The sequence below is a fragment of the Haplochromis burtoni genome, unplaced genomic scaffold (genome assembly GCF_018398535.1).
Source record: "Haplochromis burtoni strain Fernald_Lab_line unplaced genomic scaffold, NCSU_Asbu1 Contig_180, whole genome shotgun sequence".
In the NCBI taxonomy this organism is placed as follows: Eukaryota; Metazoa; Chordata; class Actinopteri; order Cichliformes; family Cichlidae; genus Haplochromis; species Haplochromis burtoni.
In genome coordinates, this window is record NW_024582541.1 from 734,713 (window position 1) to 758,149 (window position 23,437).

Sequence of the window (23,437 nt, forward strand, 5' to 3'; positions counted from 1 at the left end):
TTCTTTCTGTCCACACGTTTTAGAGATAATTGAAGAACCTTTGTCATGCAAAAACAACATAATTATAAATTAAGTGTGTTTATTGAATTTAGTCTGCTTCCTACTTTTTCACACATCACCTGTGTTAAGTTCCAAAGGCAGCTTCTGAAGCATAAAAAATTAAGCCAGTACATAAGTGGACAAAACTACAGTTCGTCTTGTGACTACTATAGGCATGTTAACGTGTGCAACTATACAGCATTAAAAAGCAGGTTCACATGCTGCCACATTGTTTTGTTTTGTTTTTTTTTTTAAGTCCATGTGAGTCGGAGAGTGGCTGTGTTGATTGTGGGTTCAATAAAGCCGCTCAGCATCTGCCGGGCCTCAGCCACTCCTTCAAGTCATCACACTGGAGCTTTTTTTTTCCACTGTGGAAATGCTATTAGTGCCTTTGGGGGCATTTTTAATGGGTTATCTGATTAATATTATCCCTTAATGGATGATACAGACCATCTAAAAAGTTTTGGCTTCAGTTTATGAGTAAAAATCTGTTTTTTAGTCCATCACTTAGCAATAATTAGCAGCTATCTATGTCTCTGTTCCTGTGAGATTGTTTAAATCTTTACATCCTCCAGTTGCCTCATGACTGGTAACATTCAGTTTGGGGTTTTGTTTCTATCATGCAATGAAGCTTCAAGCAGAGAAACTGCAAGCTGTTTTTCAAGCTACTGATAAATTTGCCTTTTTTTCTCATTTTGAGCTAGTCTGTGAAGCAAACGTTACACAGTGCTGCATGGAATATTGAGTTTTTGCCAAGCTTCCATATTGACTACCCTTTATTCTTCAAACAAGCTTTGTTTCTGCCCTTTAAGAATATAATTGAACCCTGAAAGTCTGATGCTTCAGACATTCTATAAACCAAATTTATTGCTTCTTTAATCAGCACAATGTTTTTTTACGGCTCTAACATAATTGGAAAAGCTTTTGTTATTTAAATTTAAAAAAAATTAATACAATAAACCTGTATTAGAGAGCATATGCCACTGGAGAACAGAAGCGATGTATGCAGAAAATTTGATTTTTTTTACGCCTATTTAAATTCATAAATAATTTATGTCTCATTAAAATTATGATTACACTCATTAAAATGTTTTCATTTGCAAATGTAAATGTTTTAAATAAATGCAAATGTGCTTTTCTTTAAAATAATGGGGTTTGAGTCACAGTGAATGAGAAACTATGGTTATCATGTCTGTGCGTTGAGATTTGAGTTACAGCTCTGGGAAACGGCACAGTGATTTCTCACCCACACACTCACCTCAGATACAAATTAGCCCTATTTCATGGTAAACATGGTGAATTGTGGTAGTGGAAAAAAAGGCACTGTTATAATAGAAAAACAACATTAACTACTAGATGCCATATAATTGTCTTACTAAGTTATATATCAGAACACTGGAAGTGTACATCGCAGTTAAGTTTCTAGTTAGTCTATCTCTCTTTTGCTTTAGCTTCCTGTCTCCTAACTCATCATCCAAACAGAATATTAACCACTGATGGACAGGTTGTAGCAAGTGCTACCAGGGAAAACTGAACCAGTATCCATGGGAACAAAGATCAGTGTACAGGTTTGCGTGTGTCTGTTTGCTGAGGGATCTGCACTCTGCAGGATCTAATCTGCTGCAATAAATCACTATCGATACAATCAATGGGATGTCTGGGAATGTGGTCATCCAACAGCCTACATGTCAAATATCTCACCCACTTTTGCACTCTTTAAAAATATGCAGGATTCAACAGAAGGCTTCATATATTTAGATATTTTTTAGAAAACCGCCTGCTTTAAGCAAAAAAGTGCGAAACCTGGAACCTCTATGAAATCTTTTCATCACAACAGACTCTTTCACACTTATAATCAGAGGTGGGTAGAGTAGCGAAAGATTGTACTCAAGTAGTAGTGGCTCTACCTCAACGTAGTTTTACTGAAGTAAAAGTAAAAGGTAGCCAGAAATTACTTAAGTAAAAAACTTATTCAGTAAAAAAGGGTACTTGAGTACTGCGTAATTGATCAGAACATCTGATTTAATGTTTAAAAATGATATAATTAGAGAGACAAAAATGTTACATAAATATAGTGCAAATGTTGGTATTTTAAAGCCTGATAAGCAAAAAATAAAATACTATATAAAAATAACATGATTACAATCTAATAAATCGAAGTAGAAGAAACACTTTTCCAAATCATTATTAAACTAATATTTGTATATGGTGCTACTTCACTTCTCCAAATGGCACAGCAGGCTCAGCAGATAGAATAACATTAATACAACAAACCTTATGTACAAACAAGAAATCTCCCTTTGACATAAACTGTAACTCATGCATGTTTGATTAAAACCTGTTTATTATTCATTCACTGAAGTTACTCACACTGAGAAGATTAGCCAGAATTTCTTTATCTCAAGTAATTTAATTCAATTCAATGCAATTTTATTTATATAGCATCAAATCACAACAATAGTTGCCTCAAGGCGCTTTATATTCTAAGATAGAGCCTACAATAAGCTACAGGCATGCACGATGTACTTTCAAGCCTTGCTTGAATCCAAATTTCTTCAACATAGAGTGTTGCAGAGTACATCACTATAAGTGATCGATTACATTCAACAACAGTGAGTCTGTATAAACTTCCATAAACTACATTTGGGTTTAGTCTCGCCAGGAAGTCTTCTTTCTGCTATTCTTATAAAAGGTAGACGAATCTCTACTGTGTTCTTTTTCATTCAGTTGACAACAAAGCAAACGTGTTCTAATGGACTTGGACACTGGACTGTGGTTTTCAAAATAATTATTCTGACTTATCACTGAGCATCTCACGGTTTCAGTAGAAGAAAATCTTGCTGCTCAAAGGGCACAGAATAAAGTACAGCATAAATGAATGAATGTGGCTTGTATATGAAAACAAACAATCCTACAAACAATATAGTTATTAGAAATAGAAAAACTGTGTACAAATGAAAGCCTATACTTTAAAAAAATAATCAACTTATAAAAGAGGTACACGGTAAGAAATTAAAACCACAGTTAAATAAAATGAAAGGGGAAAAAGCAGAGCCTTGCATGAAAATTAAAATATAGTGTGGTTAGAAGAGACAAGGACCATTAAAGTATGTTTTTCAAAAGGTTTGTTGTGTTTCAGGACACTAAGACACAGTCTGGCTGCTGTTGCTGTTGTTATTAATAGTTATCAGTTTACAAGCTACACATTTCTAACCCTTAACATGTAGATAGGGAGTTGAAATGGAAATTGCAGTCGCAAACAAAATAAGTGAGAGCAGTCATTACTAGTTCAAAATAAGAGTGTAAACAACAAGGCACTTCGTTTTTAATTCCCACATCAGGAGTTTAGTTTGCTTTGAGAGTTTACTGAAACATTATCAAAAGCAAATACCATCTGGCTTTGGAGTTATAAATGAAACTGCATTCTGTTTTAACGTTTCACAAGCTCAAAATATAAATAAACTACACTGTTACAAAAAACATCTTAAAAAAACGGTAATATTCCAGCAGCTGGGGCGCCAAAAAACTACCGTAAAATAACAGAAAATAACTTTCTCATGAAAATACAGTTATTTTCAGTAATGAAAATAGAGTTTGTTGCGCTAATTTTACATGGGATTCTGCCTTTTCCAAGTGCTTTTAGACATTAAATTAGGAACATTTTAATGTGATCAAACAATGAAATTACCTGTAAACAAGGTCAATGAATATGAATAATAATACTTAAATGTACTTAAATGTACAGAAATATACAGTTAACAGTTGGTTAAAATAATAATGGATTGCATGCCCTGGGACAGACTGACAGAGGCGAGGCTGCCATATCACACCATCGGCCCTTCTGGCCATCACCAGTAGGCGAAGAGTCTTGACCACGGACACAATACCGAGAGTGTCTGAGCCGGGGCTCGAACCGGTAACCTTCTGATCATAAGGCAAACTGCCAACTCTTGAGCCACGATCGCCCTAAATAGCAATGATAATAATACTTATATGATGTAACACAAGCTTATAGGAATCATGTTATATACTTTTCCATAGCATTACATTTGAATTCAACAGTTCAATCTTTGAAATAACGAACAGATATTTCTGAAATCATGATACATTTGTGAATGTATTTTAACAATCTAAATATGCATATGTACAGACAGATACATTTAATAATCATGAAAATTGTGTTTTATTACATTACAGTGATTTAACGTTAATTTACATTTGAAATGTGAAGTCACAGTCTATTTACGTAACTTTAATGACAAAACTGTAAAATGCACAGTAAAATACTTTTATATTAGGATTTTTTCCTACAGTGCAGCCATACCCGCGACCTTGTGGTTGTTAGTTCACATTCATTGGCCGATGCTTAGCGTCATGTTATTATGTGTCCCAACATCCAATGGCATGTCACATTGTTTTCATGGCCACACCCTCACCCAGGTGCAGAGGCCTATTTCTGTTCAGGAATGTTGTGAATACTTTGAGATTCATATTAATTGCAATTCCTACCTCTACATTTATTTTTTAAAATATATAATTAGCACAGCGTGGCCATGCAATGTTTTATATGTTTTTTTTAGTTTTTATTCCTATTAATTATATTTTCACTTGTTACCTCTGAATTATTGAATCAGACCTAGATGACATGAAATTTTCAGCACAATTATAATTCAAATACTCCTTTAATTATTTTTTATTCTCATTCATTTTCGATCATTTTATATATTTTTCCATAGTATTACATTTGAATTTAACAGATCATTCTCTCACATAACAGACAAATATTTGTGAAAATACAGTTATGTATTTTTACAATCTAAATATGCATATGTACAAATAAAGTAAATTGTGTCTTACTATATGTACAGTGATGTTATGTTATTTTACCTTTGACGTGTAAAATCACAGTCTTATGTACATTTCATGATATTCTAGAAAGACAGTACAAAACTGTAAAATATACAGTAAGATGCTTTGACATTACTATTTTTTGGAACAGTTTACAGCTGAATTAAAGAGAAACGTAAAAAAATGGCAAGGAAAGAACCAACTGCACCAACAAAGTTAAGAGCTGTTAAAAACACACAGTTGGTGTACAACAGTAGAGCAGTCATCAGCAAGACACACAAAAGGCTACTCGTCAGTGCCCAAACCAACATACCTATATTTCTAATTTTAAAAGAGTTCATTTCTTACATGTCTTTAAATAAATGTCTATTTTAATCTGCATAAAATGAAAACACAAGCTCCCACTGATGTGGCTTTCCAAATGAACATTTTAAGTCCTTTAATCTTTGTAAATGCTGTGCCAGAACTAACAAAGGCCAGTTTGCAGATTTGTTAAATCAAAGTCAACTTAAAACAGTCAAACTTGTTAAACTGATTTGATAAAATAAATACCTAAGTAACAGCTCTAGAAACTAGTTTGCGACCACCAGGCAACCACTTGTTTCAAAGGAAAAATGTACATTCTGTTTGCAAGTGGTTGTTGGCAGTCGCTGGTGTGAAACTCATCACAAACGGGTGTATTAACAAGGAAAACTTATTTACGATTTGCTTGGTGATTAGCATGTTGACATAGTCATCACATGGAAGACACTGACTTGTCTGCAAACACATTCAAACTGCTTGAATTGGTCGTGAAACTATAAAAAGTGTGACATAAACTGGAAATTTAAATCCAACATTTTTCAAAAGCACAAATTTTACTTCGAAGGTTTGCGTTACAGTTTCTCACAGAGTTTCTCTACAGCTCTAAGTCAGCGGACCCCAACCTTTTTGGACTGGTTTATGTCCGACAATATTTTCACAGACAGGCCTTTAACGTGTCGCAGATAAATACAACAAATTAAAACCAGTACCAGTACCAAAAATGCTGTTCTAAGCAACTGAATTCACCCGGCAACAACCAGCAACCTCCAGCAACCACTTGTAAACCAATGGGGAATGCACATTTTTCCCGTGGTGATTGAAGGTTGCTGACTGGTCTCAGGACCTGTGTGACCATCACCTAACTGCCCCCTTAGTGCGCTGCTTTATTTTTTAATTCTTCATAAAGTCTACATTTTTACAGTGTAGCATTCATATTTGAATAAATATAAAGGCCAGTTGCTTGGTCTCCTTTCTCCTTTTTAATCGTTTGGCCCACACCCACTGTTCTTTTTGACCCATCCCATCATGCAGCCCTCCAAAATAGCTGACTCTCCTGTAATCCCCCAGATTAATGACTAGTTTGCACCCCAGAGACACATTGAGCATTGCCCTTGCTTTGTCACCATAATTGAACAAATAAAGGGATCAAGTGATCCATCAAATTAAAACATCGGTATGCTGCCGCTGAGGGTGAAACAGAAACACTGTTTAATGTGGAATTTACAAATGCTCTTTCAGGGCTTAACAAGATTCTGCTGCTTTTTATTAAAGGCCTCCAGTGTATATGTGCAGTGGCAATTCATATTCTCAACTATAGGTTTTACTGTTAGTTGTCTTATTTGGTATAACTTTGGGAAATAAAATGTGAAAATGAACTGTTAAATATAACGTGCTTTTTTTCATGTAGATTTTTATCCTAATTTGACTGCTGGGAAACTCTCACTGGAAAAGCCAAGCTATCTTTACCATCACTCTTAACAAATCAATAACGGGTCTGTCATTTATAAATACATTATATTGCCTGTGATCAGAGTACATACTCCTCTCTCTAATTCTGTGAATGGTTAACTGAAAATGTATTTGTGTGTGTGTGTGAAAACTAGGCTTGTTCAATTTCACAGAGAACCTAAAAAGAAGGATAATCAATGATTAGCCCAGTTTCATAAATTATTAATTCTCTTGAAGCAACTATAGAGTCTGTTCAGCATATGACAGTTTATGCGGTTACCCTTGGTATGGATAATTTATAGCAGAATCTCTGTGAATCTATGTAAAATGCATGTGTTTTGTTTGTTTTTGATGCCTAACTTGATGTCTGGTATTCTGGAAGAGTCATGAACAGATGCCTGTACCTGTTCTTTCTGTCCAGTCATTTTATGAGCAGACTTCCAGTTAAGATAATCTATAAATTATATCCAATCAAATTTCCATCTCGTAATGAAAGCCATTGCAAATCTACTCTCTGTGTTTGACACATTTCAAAGGATTTCTAATATATATTTAAACTTAGTTTTTATCAGAGTTCAAAATAAGTGTATGATGTTTACCAGGTCACCAAAAAATATACAGCCCTTACAGTCCATATCCAAACCGTTCACTGTCATAAATTGAAACGGTTGATATTTATCAAATTTGGGACTCTGGCTGGATACAAAAGACAAAGGCTACACTTTTGAAACCTCAAGGTTAGACTTTGCAATGCTCAGAGTATATACTCTTAGAGCTCTGGCAGCAGACCTCAGTTAGTATGTTTAATGTTAAAAAATGATGGGAATACAATTAGAAAAAAGACTGATTAAGTATGGTTTGTTTGGAAGAGATTCCAGTAGAACATTTCAAATCTCCAAAAGAAACATGGCAGCACAGCTTCAATTATCAAAGTGGTGTCTGAGCAAACCACAAGTCTCCCGAAACAATGTCCTTTTCACAAAAGTAGAGATGCATGGTTATAAAGCACTATGCCATATTTGGCAAAAACCAAACAGATCATATCAGCACAAACACTTAATGCCAAGTTTCAACCATTGTGGTGCAAGGGTGATGATTTCAGCTTCACAGCCAATACAGCTGGGAACCTTGCAGTCATTCAGTCGACCATGAACTCCTCTCTTTACCACAGTATTTAAATGTGAGGCCATCTGTCTTACAGTTGATATGTGGCCAAAACTGGATGGATGCAACAGGACCCCTGTCACAACAGCAAATCTACAACAGAATGACTGAAAAATGAATCCAGGCGTTAGAGTGTCCAGACTTCAACCTGATTGAACTTATAGGGTGAAGCCTTAGGAGAACATAACAATTCCCTGCAAACCTCAATGAATTTAAGCTTTAAGCTGTATTATAAAGAACAGTGGGTCAAAACAACAATTTGAGAGACATTAATGCCATTCACATCAAAAAGTTACTACAGTAAATATCAGAGTGTCACAGGACTAAAAAGAGTCTTGTGAGAACTTTTTTCACATGACCACAGGTTCAATTCCAAGTGTAACTCTGAATATCCATCAGTTAACTTTTGAAATTCTTTTTAAACCTATTTGGCTTTATGAAAAGTTGATGGATCATCAGAGTTTATTGAGTTAAGATGTTTCCGTGTACGACCATAAACATTGCAGCTCTGGAAAAGCTCTGAATATTCTCCTCCTTTCCGATAATTCAGTCTTGGTTAAAGGGGTAGAGTGATTCACTGTCTAACAATGCCGGCCTTTCAACAATACCTTGAAAAAATACAAACAAGTTTAAACTTCTGTTGAGGTGAATGTGAGCCCATAAAGACTGATAACAGCAGGAGGTGGCGTTAATAACCACCATATATGGTGGTTATGTGAGGAAAACAAGTTTAAGGTGGTTCCCAGTGGTTTTGAATTGCAGCCAAGTGTAGGATATTTCAGAAGTTTGCTCTCGTGTTTTGTAGTTTATAACAAATCCAGAGTACATACCCTTGCATGCACCTTTAAACCTCATAAAATGCTTTCACCCACAAACTAGCTGGCAAATTGGGGAGGGAAAGACAGATGGGAAAAAAACAATGGTAGAAAAGAGTCAGTAATCAAGACATTCAATGTAATGGAAGGGAGTGAAACAAGTAATCAGAGACATAAACCAATGGAAGCCAAGAACGAATACCCACAGGGTTACTTTCAAACCATTAATAATTTTAAATATTCTACTCGAGATTGAATGTTTGTTACTGCTGGTTCTCACAGACTAATTTTGCTGTGAGACATATTTGTTCTGAAACGGCCACAGTTGCAATTAGTGTGCTATGTCCGCATAGATATATGGAGAACTTTCCAAGACCCCCCCCCCACACACACACACACACATAAGAAATCCCTAAAGCACTCATTCCAGTCTTGACCCTCACAGTGATTACCCAGTTTGAAAATAAAGGAACTCAAGAAATATCAATTTAGATCAATACACTGGACCTTAAGCCACTGGTTGCATTGTTTTTATTAAAATCCATCAAAAAAAATTGCCACGAAACAAGACTGGCACTTTTATATTTGTCATGTGTCCACGTTTATTTTCTAAGGAAACAATCTTGAGAACACGATGAATTGAACAGTTTAGAGTCTGACTAACATCAGTAAAGTGAGGTCCCCTTCTCACAAACAGCACAAATACCAATCCCAGCAAAGGACACGCAAAGAAAACTACATCTGAGTTTTCTCTTTTTACCACTTGCCCTTTTCCTTTCAACAGAAACACAAGCTTTTATAAGTTTATTTTTTCATTCAAAAACTATAGTATCATTGATGTTAGCAGAAGGGCTACTCAAAACAATTTGGAACAGATGTCTAACTTACACATGATTTAAAAAATAAGTATTCTTTGCTGATATTATGTAAGATTTTAACTTTTAATATGAAGTAATTTAAAAGATATTTCTGAATTGTTGTTTTATTTATGTATTCTCTTATGTATGGTATTTTTGTCCTCTATAGGAACTGAAAGAGGTTAAGTTTTTATGGTATCCAATCTAAACACTTCATGGACATGATTCTGGGAAGTCTTTAACTATTGAGGACTGCCCCAAACTAAAGTTACTCAAGTACACAATAGACCTCAATTGGTCTATTGAAAAATTGAGGATAATTTTTCTTTTTTCTTTCTTTTCTTTTCTTTCTCCATCCATCCATCGTCATCCGCTTTATCTGGGGCCGGGTCGCGGGGGCAGCAGCCTAAGCAGAGAAGCCCAGACCTTCCTCTCCCCAGCCACGTCCTCCAGTTTATCCGGGTAACACCAAGGCGTTCCCAGGTCAACCGAGAGATATAATCTCTCCAGCGTGTCCTGGGTCTGCCCCGGGGCCTCCTCACTGTCGGACATGCCCGGAACACCTCACCCAGGAGGCGCCCAGGAGGCATCCTTGTCAGATGCCCGAACCACCTCAGCTGGCTCCTTACAATGTGGAGGAGCAGCAGCTCTACTCTGAGCCCCTCCCGGATGGCTGAACTTCTCACCCTATTTCTAAGGGAGAAGCCAGCCACCCTTCAGAGGAAGCTCATTTCCGCCGCTTGTATCCGCGATCTCGTTCTTTCGGTCACTACCCACAGCTCGTGGCCATAGGTGAGGGTAGGGACGTAGATCGACCGGTAAATTGAGAGCTTCGCTTTTACACTCAGCTCCCTCTTCACCACAACTGACCGGTGCAGCGTCCGCATTCACTGCAGCCACAGCGCCCAATCCTCTGTCGATCTCCGGCTCCCTTCTCCCATCACTCGACGAACAAGACCCCGAGATACTTGAAGTCTCCGGGTCAGGAGAGTAAATATTTGGAATAATTCTTGATATTTTCAAATTTTTTGCTCTTAGCAAGAAAAACATAGAATCCCATCACCCACTGACACCCACTCACATTTGACATCAGGAAATCACATGCTAGGGTGGGCTAGGTTTCACAGCGGGTTCACGCGAAACCTTGGCTGATTGTGACCTACACCCATTTTCACACCTTGGCTCATGTGATTAGGTAGAGGATCATTAGGGGGTTTCTTGACGCCCTTGGGGGGCACTCCCCTAGGACCTAAATTTGGGACTCTCCACCTTTTGGCCTTAGAACCGAAGAAGCTTCTCAGATTAAAGATGAAACATCTTCAAGCAACTTAAAGAAGTCCAGATGCTTTTCTTTCCAAGCTCCTTAGTCTTAGACAATGGTTATCTTGGACTTCACAGACTGACAGTAGGGAGGGTACTATTGCCTTTTCTGTTTCACAGGTTTTGGACTCATTATAATAGATTACTGGTACATTTGATGACCGCACTGGATTCTTGCTAATTTGGCCTAAACTCCAAAGCATCTGTTATTTGGTCCAAGCAAGGATATCGTTCACTGTAGGAAACTAAAGGCACTTTTAAGCCACCTGCTATCTGCTCTGAAGTTTGAGCTTGGTGAAAAGACCATTCATCTCTCAGCATGCAGCTTATTTCTCTTCCATTAACTTTTAGTTCACCGGGTCCTCTGCATGTTCTGATCAAAGTTTATTTTTCAAGTGATCCACAACCAAAAGTAAACTTCATAAAAGTGTGCAAAAAATAAACAAATAAAACTTAAACGTCCTGCTGTGGATGAAGGCAGAACCCTGATGGGTGAAGATCGTTAACTTTGTTTATGAACTCTTCAATCAGAGATTTTAAGTTGGCACAAATGTGGTTTCTGGTACTTTATAGCTGACAAAGGGGGAGTGACATTCAGAACTGTGAGATGCGGGAAGTACATCCTGCACACTTTCATACAGTACTTTGAGATATCTGAGTCCTTCAAAGTCCTTGGAAGATTAAAAGTCTCCTTTGGACCTGATTACAGAAATAGCTCTCTGACACTGTAGATTACTGTAAATCAAACTTGGTGCATGTGACAACTTTTTCATTACCCCTTCTGAAATCTGTTCACACACAGCATGTTGCATCCCAATTATGGACTTGCAGATGCTATATTACAGCAAAGCATTCTTGATGTCAACTTAGGTGAGATGAAATCTCATAAAGAGTCTGCCCATCTTCATTTCGCCGCACTAAACAGATTACCCATGTGAGTCAGGGTGTGATGGAAGCATATGCAAGAGCTGGACTGAGCCCATTGAAAGATGAAGAGGACCTGCAGAGGAGAGAAGTGGAGGGGAAGGAGGCTGACGTTAGGGCAGTAAAGGCTGGTGGCAGACAGATGCTGTGCTTATCACAGCTAGATCACACAGTGCGAAGGTTGGGCGGACATTGCGGTCTGCTTAATGTGAAATTTTTCCAGCCCCCCCAGAGATTCCTTCAGTACAAAGCTAAAACATGCAAACATACAGAAACACTACAGATCTTTTGCCCACACACTCTTAGACACACAGAGATGTAAAGTAACGTCACACTACCTCGCTTTTTTGGTGAAAATTAAAACCATGACCAAATAAATAGCAAAGCCTGAAGTTAAAATGCTAACTAAAGCTCAAAGAAGTGAACATAGTTTTGGTTTTTAATGAAGGTTATTGAGCTTGATCCTTTAATAGCTTGAGGAATTATGTTCTGTAGTTTTGCAACATAGCTGTTAAAAGTTTGGTTTTGATTTTGTCTCTGAGAATAACAAGACTTCACTTGAGGATAAAATTCTAACTAATGCTATCAGGACAGTATTAGTATCAGAAGATTTTATTAAGGATATAGCTTTTTGCCTAGCAGTGGGAAATCTTAGTAGAGAATAATGCCCTGAATGATTAATGATTTGCTATGATTGGCCATAATTCACATAGCGATGTTTTGTGACAGCATATAATCATGAACACTACATGCCAACTGTCAAACACAGTGTTGGAGGAGTGATGATTTCAGCTTGTTTAGCTGCAACTAGACCTGGGCACCTCGTAGTCATTCAGTCAACTATGAACTCCTCAGTATACTTACTGTAATATATAACTATACTAGTACAACAAAGTCAAACGAGCTCGACAGCTAAAGCTTGGTTAAAATTGGGTTGTGCTGCCAAAGGTGGTTCTACAAGGATGAGGACTGCATAGTCTCGTAGATCAGTGTTTCCCAACCTTCCGGAGCCACGGCACATATTTCACATCAGAAAAATCACATGGCACACAACCAGACAAAAATGTAATAAAAAGCACACCTATGTGCAGTGGCACAGTGGTTGGGAAACACTGTCGCAGATAAACCCTTTATCCATTCCTGTGAGGTCTTTCAGATAAAAACACTCATTCAAGCTAATCACACTGGAAAGTGAAGACAGTGATTAGTGTCCACAACACTGTTCATTGTCCTTCTAAAAGCCAGAGACATAATTTATTGGTTAAAATATCCACTTTTTTCTTAACTTTTTCACCAGTTTGATCACATCATAATTGGCCTTCACTCTCTCATATATCAAAGTGTTGACATACTTAGATAATAAGATAATCTTGTTATCTTATTATTCATTAAAATGAATGTTTTTGTGTCTTGTAAGGTTTTGGTAAATGTTATCTGCTTAGACAACAATCTAAAGTGCTTGTCAGTAACTTGTAAGTTAACCAGCCAACAATAATCTTTGATAGTGGAATAAACTAAAGTTGCAGTTTATACCAGAATTGAATGGCCAACATAAAGATTGACGTTACACTTACAGGAGAGAAATATCCTCTATATGAAAAAGCAACAGAGACCAAAGTTTCTGGGACAGCTTATGCACTTTGGGTAATTTAGTGAAGTAAATGCACACAATTTGATGACTGTCAGTAATTTCTCATTTCTGCTGCTTTTTTAACAATTCCTCAACATAGAACAAAAAGGAGGGACTTGAGCTGGAGTGAGTATAAGCATTAGATCATTTCAGCAACTTTCAACATGCTTGCTCATACAGAATGCAGGAAGATGGCATTAGTTTTAAAGTGCCAGAAGCTTGTGGCAGTTTTGTTTCACAACACAGATTCGATAATCTCACTTCCTGAAGAACACTTGGCTCTTTCCATACGGATTTCTTTGTTCAATGAATAAAGACGTGAGAGGCACATTTTGTACTGCGCTGCAGGAAACATCACAGTCATTCTCTTTCGTGCATTATTGAGGTCGTGTGCATTAACGTTGCTTTCTGTTGGGAAGAGCTCTGTTTTCTATGCTTTTAAATTGTTGTAACACTTATATGCATATATAGATATACAAGTTTGAATTAGATGGCATAAAGAGTGCAAAAAATTCATTTTATGATACACATTTATGTTTAATATTAGCAAGTATACTGTCACTGAGAGCACTGTGGAAAATGTTATCATGGCCAGTGCTATCATGTTAATATAAAAATATGGAAATCCTTCCTTTTGTTTTGAGGAGTTGTATACTAAACTAGTTTCTTATCTGGTTTGATTCTAGAGAAAAATGGAAAGGAAACATAATAAAGTAACAAGCCATTTTCAGCTATGCTGCTACTCTGATTCATGCTTCCTGTGTTGGCGTAGTGTTTGGTCCTTTGTTCAGATACTTCCTCTCAGGACTACAATTCTTGATGTGTTGGAAGGTTTTTGGCAAAGAGCACAACGTGACAGCACGACAAGAATGATGTCACCGGGAAGCATATTGTATATGTGTGCCATTTCAGATAAGAGCAAGGTCATCAGTATGGAGACCTTAATTAGGGATCCACTTCTGCAACCGCAACAGAAGATGTCACAGCGACACACCACACATACCTCGACTCGCAGATGTGATTAATTGGAAATGCCATCAGTTTGTGTGGAAAAATCTCATTAACTCATACATATGCACGCAACTCGGCGAGACGGCGTGAATCGTTTTTTATTTTATGAACCATCTAACTCGACAATAAAAGAATGCCTCTATTTTATTATAACATATATGTAAATGTGAGTTATTTACATAATGACCAGCTAAAGGAAAAACTCTGAAAACATGCGTGCAAACAAACACACAGAGTGGAGGTAATACTTTTTTCCCTTTTTTTCTCCCTACAATCAAGATTCTGAAACACAGCAATTAATGAAAGGAGTCTGCTGATAGCAAGTTTTCAAAGTAAATGCTTGAGGGCTATTCTAAGAAGTGCCCTAACATTATACAATAATTACCACCTGCTGCAGACTAATGAAAGAAGTGGTACGCAAGTGGATGCAATTATTTGTTGCTTTTATGGCTACACGTGTAACTTTAAGTCGATCAAAGCCGTTGTTATTCAGTGGGGGTGCGGGATACAAAGGATGAGCTGTGTGATTACTGGCCGCATGACAACAGTGAAGCTAAACCCTTAGGAATGAGGAACTTGAACCCCTTTGCCTTTCATTACCAAACAGTGGCTCTGCTCCCCCCATTGGTACCAAAGAGGAGTCAGAATCAGAATCAGATGCGAATCACAGTCATATGGAAAAGATGCAGTCCTGCACAATCTAGAAATGATGGTTTCATACTGCTTCCAAAGGAATTAAGAGTGAAAAGTGTGAGAAGAGTGAAAGTAGCAACCAGGTGCTGCTAATCAGATCCACTTCATTAACTGATCATCAGCAAGTGAGAGCACCTCTGTCACAGCAACAGTATGACAGTCAGGTGTGTGTTAGCATGATGCCCCAATCTTCTGCAGTGACGTCCCCTTGACACCCCAGATTCCACAGGCCTCGTTTAGCACGTTAAGCCTCTAAAGCTGGGCATACACTGTTTAATTTTTGGCTCATTTTGAGATGATTTTTCAGTCGTGCGACTGTTTTGGGGATCGGCCCGAGTTTCGCCTTAATCATGAGTCGTGCATCGTGTAGCATACATGGGGTAACAAGAAGCGATTAACACCTCACGACCAGCTCCCGATCATCGTACGGTTGCAAGAAAATCAAACCTGTTTGAAATCTCCGTTAGCGAGTTACCGCGGATCGCCCCGTGCATGGAGCCGCACGTCATCAAGGCGTGGGCGTGGTTAGCTCGTTAACGTGTTAGCGCCGTGCAGGGTGATCCGTGGTAACTTGCAAATAGAGATTTGCTGCATTAATGGTGTTAACGTCATTTTAATGAGATTAACGCTGACAGCACAAGTTATAAGCTTCATGTTATGGACGCACAGTGTGAGCACTCAGGTCACATCATAGCATTGGGCTGTATAGTGTGAGACCCTGCATCGTGACCTACGAACTTCTAACCCCTGATTTCCATTATGATTCAATCGTACAGTTTGGGCAGGAGTTCAATAATGCGACTGAAAAAAAATCCCTGTGTATGCCCAGCTTAAGTCATCAGGTGTGCTAACCCTAACCCTAATCTTACCCCACACTTTGGAAGGGAAGCACCAACCATTGCTGGCAAATGATGCTCTGGAATATCAATTTAAAACAAATCTGATCCAAAATATCTATTAAAATGTGAATCCAAACATTTTGCTTTTATATGTATCATTTTACATAGTTTAACAGTTATCGTTATTGAATCATAAAATACCTAAAAAAGCAACATGGTTTGTTTCAGAAGTTGATATGTTCAGATGCTATAATGAGGCCAAAGTGGCTATGCTTAGCCGTCATGCACAGGTAAAGCTTGGCCTAAACTGGATTGTGCAATGGATTGGGCAATGATCTCAAGCACAACAGCAAATCTACAACAGAATGGCTGAAAAGGAAAATCAATGTTTTGCAAAGGTTCCATTCAAAGTCCAGACCTTAACCTGACTGAAATGCTGTGAGGGGACCTTAAGAGAGCTGTGAATACACGAATCTCATCAAACCTCAATGAACTGAAGCAATGTTGTAAAGGAGAGTGGGTCAAAATGTGTGAGACGGATAAAGTCAGAGAGAAAATGAGTTATTTTCACATGATATTGTGTTCTTACACTCTATCTCCCCTCAAAAGCAAATCTTCTCTCAGACTGACTGACAGTCAGTGTGATTTTATCTAATACCGAGTCTGGCTAGATTTAGGCTGTCAGGAGACATAGCCTATTGTTGTTTCTTTCTCTTTCTTTTCTTTTTTTGGGAGGCAGTCCCAGTCAGGTTTTCCAACAGGTCTGACTCTTATCAGTATCAGATTTCCTTTTCAAAACGATCAGTGAGTACAGACACCAGCAGATGGTCTTTCACACTGCTAGACTTTCTAAAAGCCAAACAGTCATTTTGGACTTATTCCTTCATCAACCAAAGCAGGAGGATAAAACAGTGATTTGGTGTAAAGCTGTTGAAAGTACAGCATAATGGAAAATGCTTAAATGCCATTCAGGAAGCTTTGATCCATTGAGAAGCAGTTTGAGATTACAGGCGCCACTACTGCTGACACAAAAACAACAATTTAAAAAAAAAATCCAGTCTGTCATTATTCACAATGACATGCATCTGACAAGCATCTAAAAAGCTGAATTGTCCATATGTCACAAAAGCACATGGATAGTGTGCAGTTTGTGTTGTAGTGGTGTAGGAGCTTAATGGAAGCGCTTCATTCAAGCAGAAATTCATTTCACTGAACAATGCACGCCTACGCTGTTTAAAGATGCCTCCTGGCTCACGAAGGGCTCTTCATGAAGTGAGCGCTTTTAAAATTGCTCTACAGCATTAATGCAATTGAAATGAATAGCCGTTAAATTCACAAAGTGAGATACTAAATTGGGATCAAATGATAGCAGGTAAAGTATAACTTAAAATAAAACCTGCCACAGTATTGTGCTATTGTTAAAATACCATGAATGAACGGAACTTCTCCAGTCAGTTTTGCTAGCGCCACAGCACGACTCTATAATAGATCCTCCACTGCTTTGCGTTTATCAGCTGCATCCAGGCCTTCTGCTTTCAAGCAACTGGTTTTGTCACCCTGGCAGAGTCCAGACTATTAAAAGACCCAAAGGAGCCTGGGATCACAGTAAAGCAGTCGTGGGGTCAACACAATCAAACCACCTGCAGAAAAAAATAAATAAGGGACCGCTTGAAAGTCGGTTGGCTGTTTTATCAAAAAATGATTCCTGGGAATTGAGCCGGCATTGTTCAAAGTGGATCAACGGGTTTGAAGATCTCTGCTCACAAGTCTTATCCATCCTGTGAAATGTGACACTTGGAAATATAAAGATATCTGTTCTATATTCACCCACCTTGACACAAATAGCCAAGTGAGAGCTGCGAAATGAGCACACACGAGAAAGAGTGCATGGGAGAGCGAAGGGGGAGAAGGGATAAAAGACCTAACGTGGGATCTTGTGAAGGAAAAGGGAAAGAATGGCTAATGGAAACAAAAAGGGGCAGTAAAGCCCTGTGGTTGTCTGGGTGTTCTTTACCATCGGCTAGTCCCTTTTGACCAGGTGCAATTTTTTAGACACTTTGCTCTTAAAAAGTAAAATGCAAAGTAAAGCATTTCACTGTGATATTCCTCCCAGGACTTTAAAGGGAAAGCGTAATCTGTCAGATTTGGACCAGCTCTACACTTTAAGATGTGCTCGTAGGCTAAGCAGGCATTACTTTTTAAAGATCTTATACAAAATAAAACCCTCAAAATGAATCAAATACCTTTTGTCATTCATCTCTATTTCATATTCATGATGCTGAATATGATCCAGCTCTGCCCACATGAAAACAGATTCCCAAAGACTGCAGTGCAAATCACATGTAGACTACAAAAGCAGCTTTCAAAATTATTTTCAGATTGATCCCATGACTACATGCATGGGGAAACGGGATTAGTGATAAAACCACAAAGGATTATCACCCTTTTCCCAGTCAAAAAGGCCTTTAAGCTGTTATATTACACCTGTATTTGCTAAAATTTGACTCCACATATTTTTGCTAGATCTTATTATTATTAATATAATGGATCTTATCCTTTTGGAACATGTCAAAACTTTTATTTTATTTTCAAAATGCTACATTTGCATCAAAATAATGTGGCATGTTGTGGACACAAGTATTGAAACTAGAAGTATGGACCATAAACTAAATAGAAAATCATGATCAAGTTTCTTTTTGCAACCACAGAAGTTGAAGGGCGTTCGGTTATTCAGAATCTTGGTCTACATTTTCTATATACCACTAGATACTATAAGTCTATTTCTGTTACACAACTTCAGTTTTTTCAAATGAAGCTGCAGCAGTAGGAAATGTGTATTAAATGACATTGTGCTGCATTAATTAGAGGGCCAAAGGATGAATCAACATTGGACCCCCCGATTTGATGATAGTAACTTAATAGAAATTAAAAGAAAAATCAAATTACTGCAGAGATGGTGATTGACCTCGCATGAAAAAGGACACATGATATATGATGCGTCTTATCCTTGGAAAGGATGTTAATGTCGTGGAGTACCAGGGGATCCAGATCAACAACAGGCTGAACCGGACGACCGACACAGGGGGCTGTGTACTGCCAGCTCTGTTTACTAAGAGATCTGAGATCTTAGAAAATGTTGGAGAGTTTCTATCACTCAGTTGTGGCGTGCACATTGTACTTTGCTGTGGTCTGCTGGTGACCACACAGAGTGAGGCTGTGATTGGCTCAAAACTTGGCACTTTTGAAGCAGTAATGGAGAGGAGATCACTAAACAAACTGTCATCCATCATGGATAATCCTGAGCAACCTCTGCACCACTTACTAGGCAGGCAACAGCACACACTAATTCAGCACCACAATAAACCAGTTTAGTGATCTGGAGTGTCCACCACACTGCACTTTGCACCACTTCAATGTCATGTGATATTTCCTATGCTGTTTATTTTCCAGTATTTGTTTAATCTCATCTATTTTATCTCATTAAAGAATTGTTATGAATTTAAACCCCATCATGCATGTCTGTGTTTATGTAAATAAATAAATACTCCATGGTATTCATTTGGATTTCAAATTTCTGTGACTGTGTCAATCATTGTAACTCTGGCAAAGTGAAACAGCACCAAGCTTAACGTGGTACCAACTTACAAACCAATACACTGAGATTTAGGCTGCTACACCAGCAAGCTGACCAGTACCCACCATTAGCTAAATTTAACTATGAGATATTGTTCTCCAAATGGGAGTCTTTTGTTCTGTCTTCTTTCAAGTTCCTATTTTTCCTTGATTGGAAGCTATAGCCAGCGCGATCGTTCTGTAGCTGTGAATAAAACCAAGGATTTTAATAAAAGAAAGAAGTGCTCGGTTCTACATTTATGACCCGCCACTGTAAACGGTTGCAAAAAGCTTAGTACTTCTTAATTTGAAGTTTTTCTTAAAGGCATATAGGTGAATAAAAACACCAAAATAAAGGCTGAGCTTAGTTTATTTAGGTGTGCCGAGATTTCCTGTTAATGTGGAGCAGTTTGATAAGTGACATTCAAATATGAGATGAGATCAAAGGATTGCCCTTGTTGCGGCACTGAGGGTTTATATTTGATGCTTCCCTGCAGCGAAACAATGCTCAGCTCTGTCCCATTGCCATGTGACGCAGGCGTCATTATAATTTTCCTTATTTCCTACTTTTGAAGAAAGCCTTTATTTCCCGCCGACCTTTCCTTACTCCTCTTTGTTCTCTTACACATCAAAACCTCAGCCACAGTGTGACACTCCGTAAAAGCATCCAGAGAGATGTAGACATATTAAAAGGCTGTTCTGATCTTCACTGCTTTTATAGGAGCTGTTCATGAAAGAGCGACAAGTGAATTATAATGCACCTCTAGTTACTTACTTAGAGTCTCAAGAGAAGATCTCTGTGCATCTATTTGAGAACATAACCTCTCTGTAACATTCCTAAAGAAACACAAACGACTAAACAACGTAAATGATGTAATATACTGTGTGTACAGGTGTGGAAAGAAAACATGAAAGAAGCACTTGACTTTTTAAAAAAAAGAAAATAGCAACAACAATGCTCTGCAAGGAATGCCGTGGGTCTTTTTTCATTTTCTGGACATTTATATCTCCAAAATATGAACATGAATTATGGGTTCTTACAATCACTAACTCCCTGGCGACGCTTGCATACAGACACACACTCACTGTGTCACTGCACAGTAGCTGCACAGCCTCTCCTCCTCTTCTCTGTTGCTTGCAGTGAGCATGCAGACAGACTGATAACCACTGATGAGCCTGAAGGGAAAAGGAGATGTCACATATCAGGACATTTTTTCTGTCGCTGTGGTTTTCAGAAGTATTGTTGCCAGTATGGTAGCTTACACTATATGGACATGAATTCCGGTGTTCCAATCACTTCCATGCCCACAGGTGTATAAAATCAAGCACCTAGGCACGCAGACTGCATTTGCAAACATTTGTGAAAGAATTGGTCGCTCTCAGCCAGTCACTGAATTCCAGCAATTGGGAAAGACAGCAACTCAGCCGCGAAGTGTTTGAGTTTGTAGAATCATGCACGGGGTCAGCGAATGCTGAAGTGCATTCTGTAGTTCACAGAGGTCACCAACTTTTTGCACAGTCGGACGCTACAGACCTCCAAACTTCATGTACTCAGAGAGCTTCATGGAATGGGTCTCCATGGCCAAGCAGTTGCATCTGAGCCTTGACCAAGCACATTAGAAAGCCCAGCTGAATGCAGTGGTGTAAAGCATGCTGCCACTGGGCTCTAGCGACGATGTGTTCTCTGTAGTGATGAATTACCCTTCTCCTTCTGGCAATCCAATTGGATAGTCTAGGTTTGGTACTTGTCTGACTGCATTTTGCCAAATCAAGAGTTTGGTGGAGGGGGTGGGTTTATGGTGTGGGGTAGTTTTTTAGGAGTTGGACTTGGCCCCTTGGTTCCACCAGTTTTCATCCAACATCAGTGTCTGACATCAAATGAAAGTATAGTCAAAAACTCCCAGAAACACTCCTAAACCTCGTGGAAAGCCTTCCCAGAAAAATTGAAGTTGTTATAGCTGCAAATGTGGGAAACATTATTTTAAATCCTATGGATTAATAATGGGATGTCAGTCGAGTTCATATGAATGTTGTAACGGCGGTCTGGCGAGGCAGCTAGCAGGTCCAGCAGGCATGTGGGGTGGAGGTTAGCCGGACCACTCAGAGGCCATTCAGTTAAATAGAAAAAGAGGCATTAACAGAACAAGACCATACAAGCCAGGTCTCCACGGCTCTACTCTGTTTGTACATACATGTGTACGGTCAATGGTACGGTCTCTCTAAACAGATGCACGGACAGCAGCATGTTTGGCTGTAATGGCTGCCGCTGCACTCACACTAGGAGACTCTCCAACTACTACAATAATAGGATGACAACCCCTAGTGGTGCTATGCCATAATAAAGGTTCTTACAGTGTGAAGGCAGATGAACGAATACTTTTGGAAATATAGTGTATGTGGTAAATGTGTTCAGATTTTGTTTTTTTGTTTCACATCCGTTAGAAAGTCATTTCAGGGCCCCGTACTGACCAGGTGTGGTTTCTTTTTTGTAGTCTGAAGTGCTTGAAAAGAAGGCAACTGGACTTCTTTAGGTTCATGAAGATGTTTCTACTCTCCATTCAAGAGGCTTTCTCAGTTATAAAACAACTAATGGAGGGTCTTAGTTAGGTACGTTGTCATGAAATTATGTGATGTCCTCAACTTGTTTCGAGATAAACCTACTGTGGATTAATATAGTGACTCCTGGAATACTGATTTGTTTGTGCACAAGAACAAAATCATATTTGGGTGTATTTTGTAGTGGTCGTTCATGTATAGCTCTTATATTGTAATCATATCAGACATCACATTCGTTTACAGCGATTCATGGCAAAAGAGTATTTAAAAGTTAGTCAGCCTGCTGTTCTGTTGTCCATAAGTGATTCCATGGGAATCCACACCTGGTGGTGTATCAGACACTCTGGGTTATTGCTTAGGTAAAATGTTTCATACACACTTCACACCTGCACCTGTCAGCGAAGGCACCCAGCGGTGACATCCCCGGCTCGTTCCTCTGCCAAGGTGAACCTGCCAAGCTCGTCTGTCTGTCTGTCTGTCTGTTTGTATGTGAGCTTGAAAAAACCCTGCTGTGTTTCAAAAAATTTGGTGGAACAAGGGAAAAGTGAAGAAACAGTTAAAACTGGTCGTGGATCACACTTATTTTCTTTAAAAAATAGCATTGGCCTTGACAGTAGGATGCATGTGTGCCCATCTGCTGGGTTTGGCAGCACCTGTAGTTTAACAATAAAGCAAACACTCAGCGAAGAACTGCTCTGTCAGAAATACAACAGAGGAATGACTCATTTATCTGCTTACGATGCAGCCAAGAAAATTCATGCTGTTTTAAAAATCAGTCAGTTGTAACCTGGAGCAACTGTGATCTAATTTCACGCTTTAGGACACGAATAGTTTTCACATAAAAGCTGGGAACAGGGGTTCGCTGCATTTTTGATTCCCAGACACTAAAAACATAAACTAATAAGGCTGAAAGTCACAGAGTTTCTTTAGCAGAAGAGATTATTTGATAAAAGTGTCCTTATATACAGTACATGCACAAACTACATTTATACACCGATCTGTTATTACGTTATGAGCACTGACAGGTGAAGTAAATATCACTGATTATCTCTTGATCATGGGACCTGTCATGGGCGGGATATTAGGGACCAAATGAACATTTTTCTGTCAAAGTTGACGCGTTAGAAGCAAAGCAGGAGAAATGGGCAATTGAAATGATATGAATGAGTTTGACAAGGGCTAAATTGTGATAGCTAGATGACTGAAACATAGCATTGTCGAAACTGCAGCTCTTGTGAAGTGTTCCTAGTCTGCAGTGGTGAGTATCTATCAAAAGTGATCCAAGGAAGGAACAGTGGTGAACCAGCCACAGGGTCATGGGCAGCCAAGGTTTATTGATGCATGTAAATATTTGTATGACCAACCAAATATTTGGGG

The 23,437-nt window shown here is 38.5% G+C and overlaps 1 protein-coding gene across 1 annotated transcript in view; it reads left to right on the top strand.

Annotated features, from left to right (window-relative positions):
* Positions 1-23,437, top strand: part of LOC102302263 (urotensin-2 receptor) — a 62,751-nt gene that overhangs the window by 20,685 nt on the left and 18,629 nt on the right. The gene's annotated exons all lie outside the window — the stretch shown is intronic.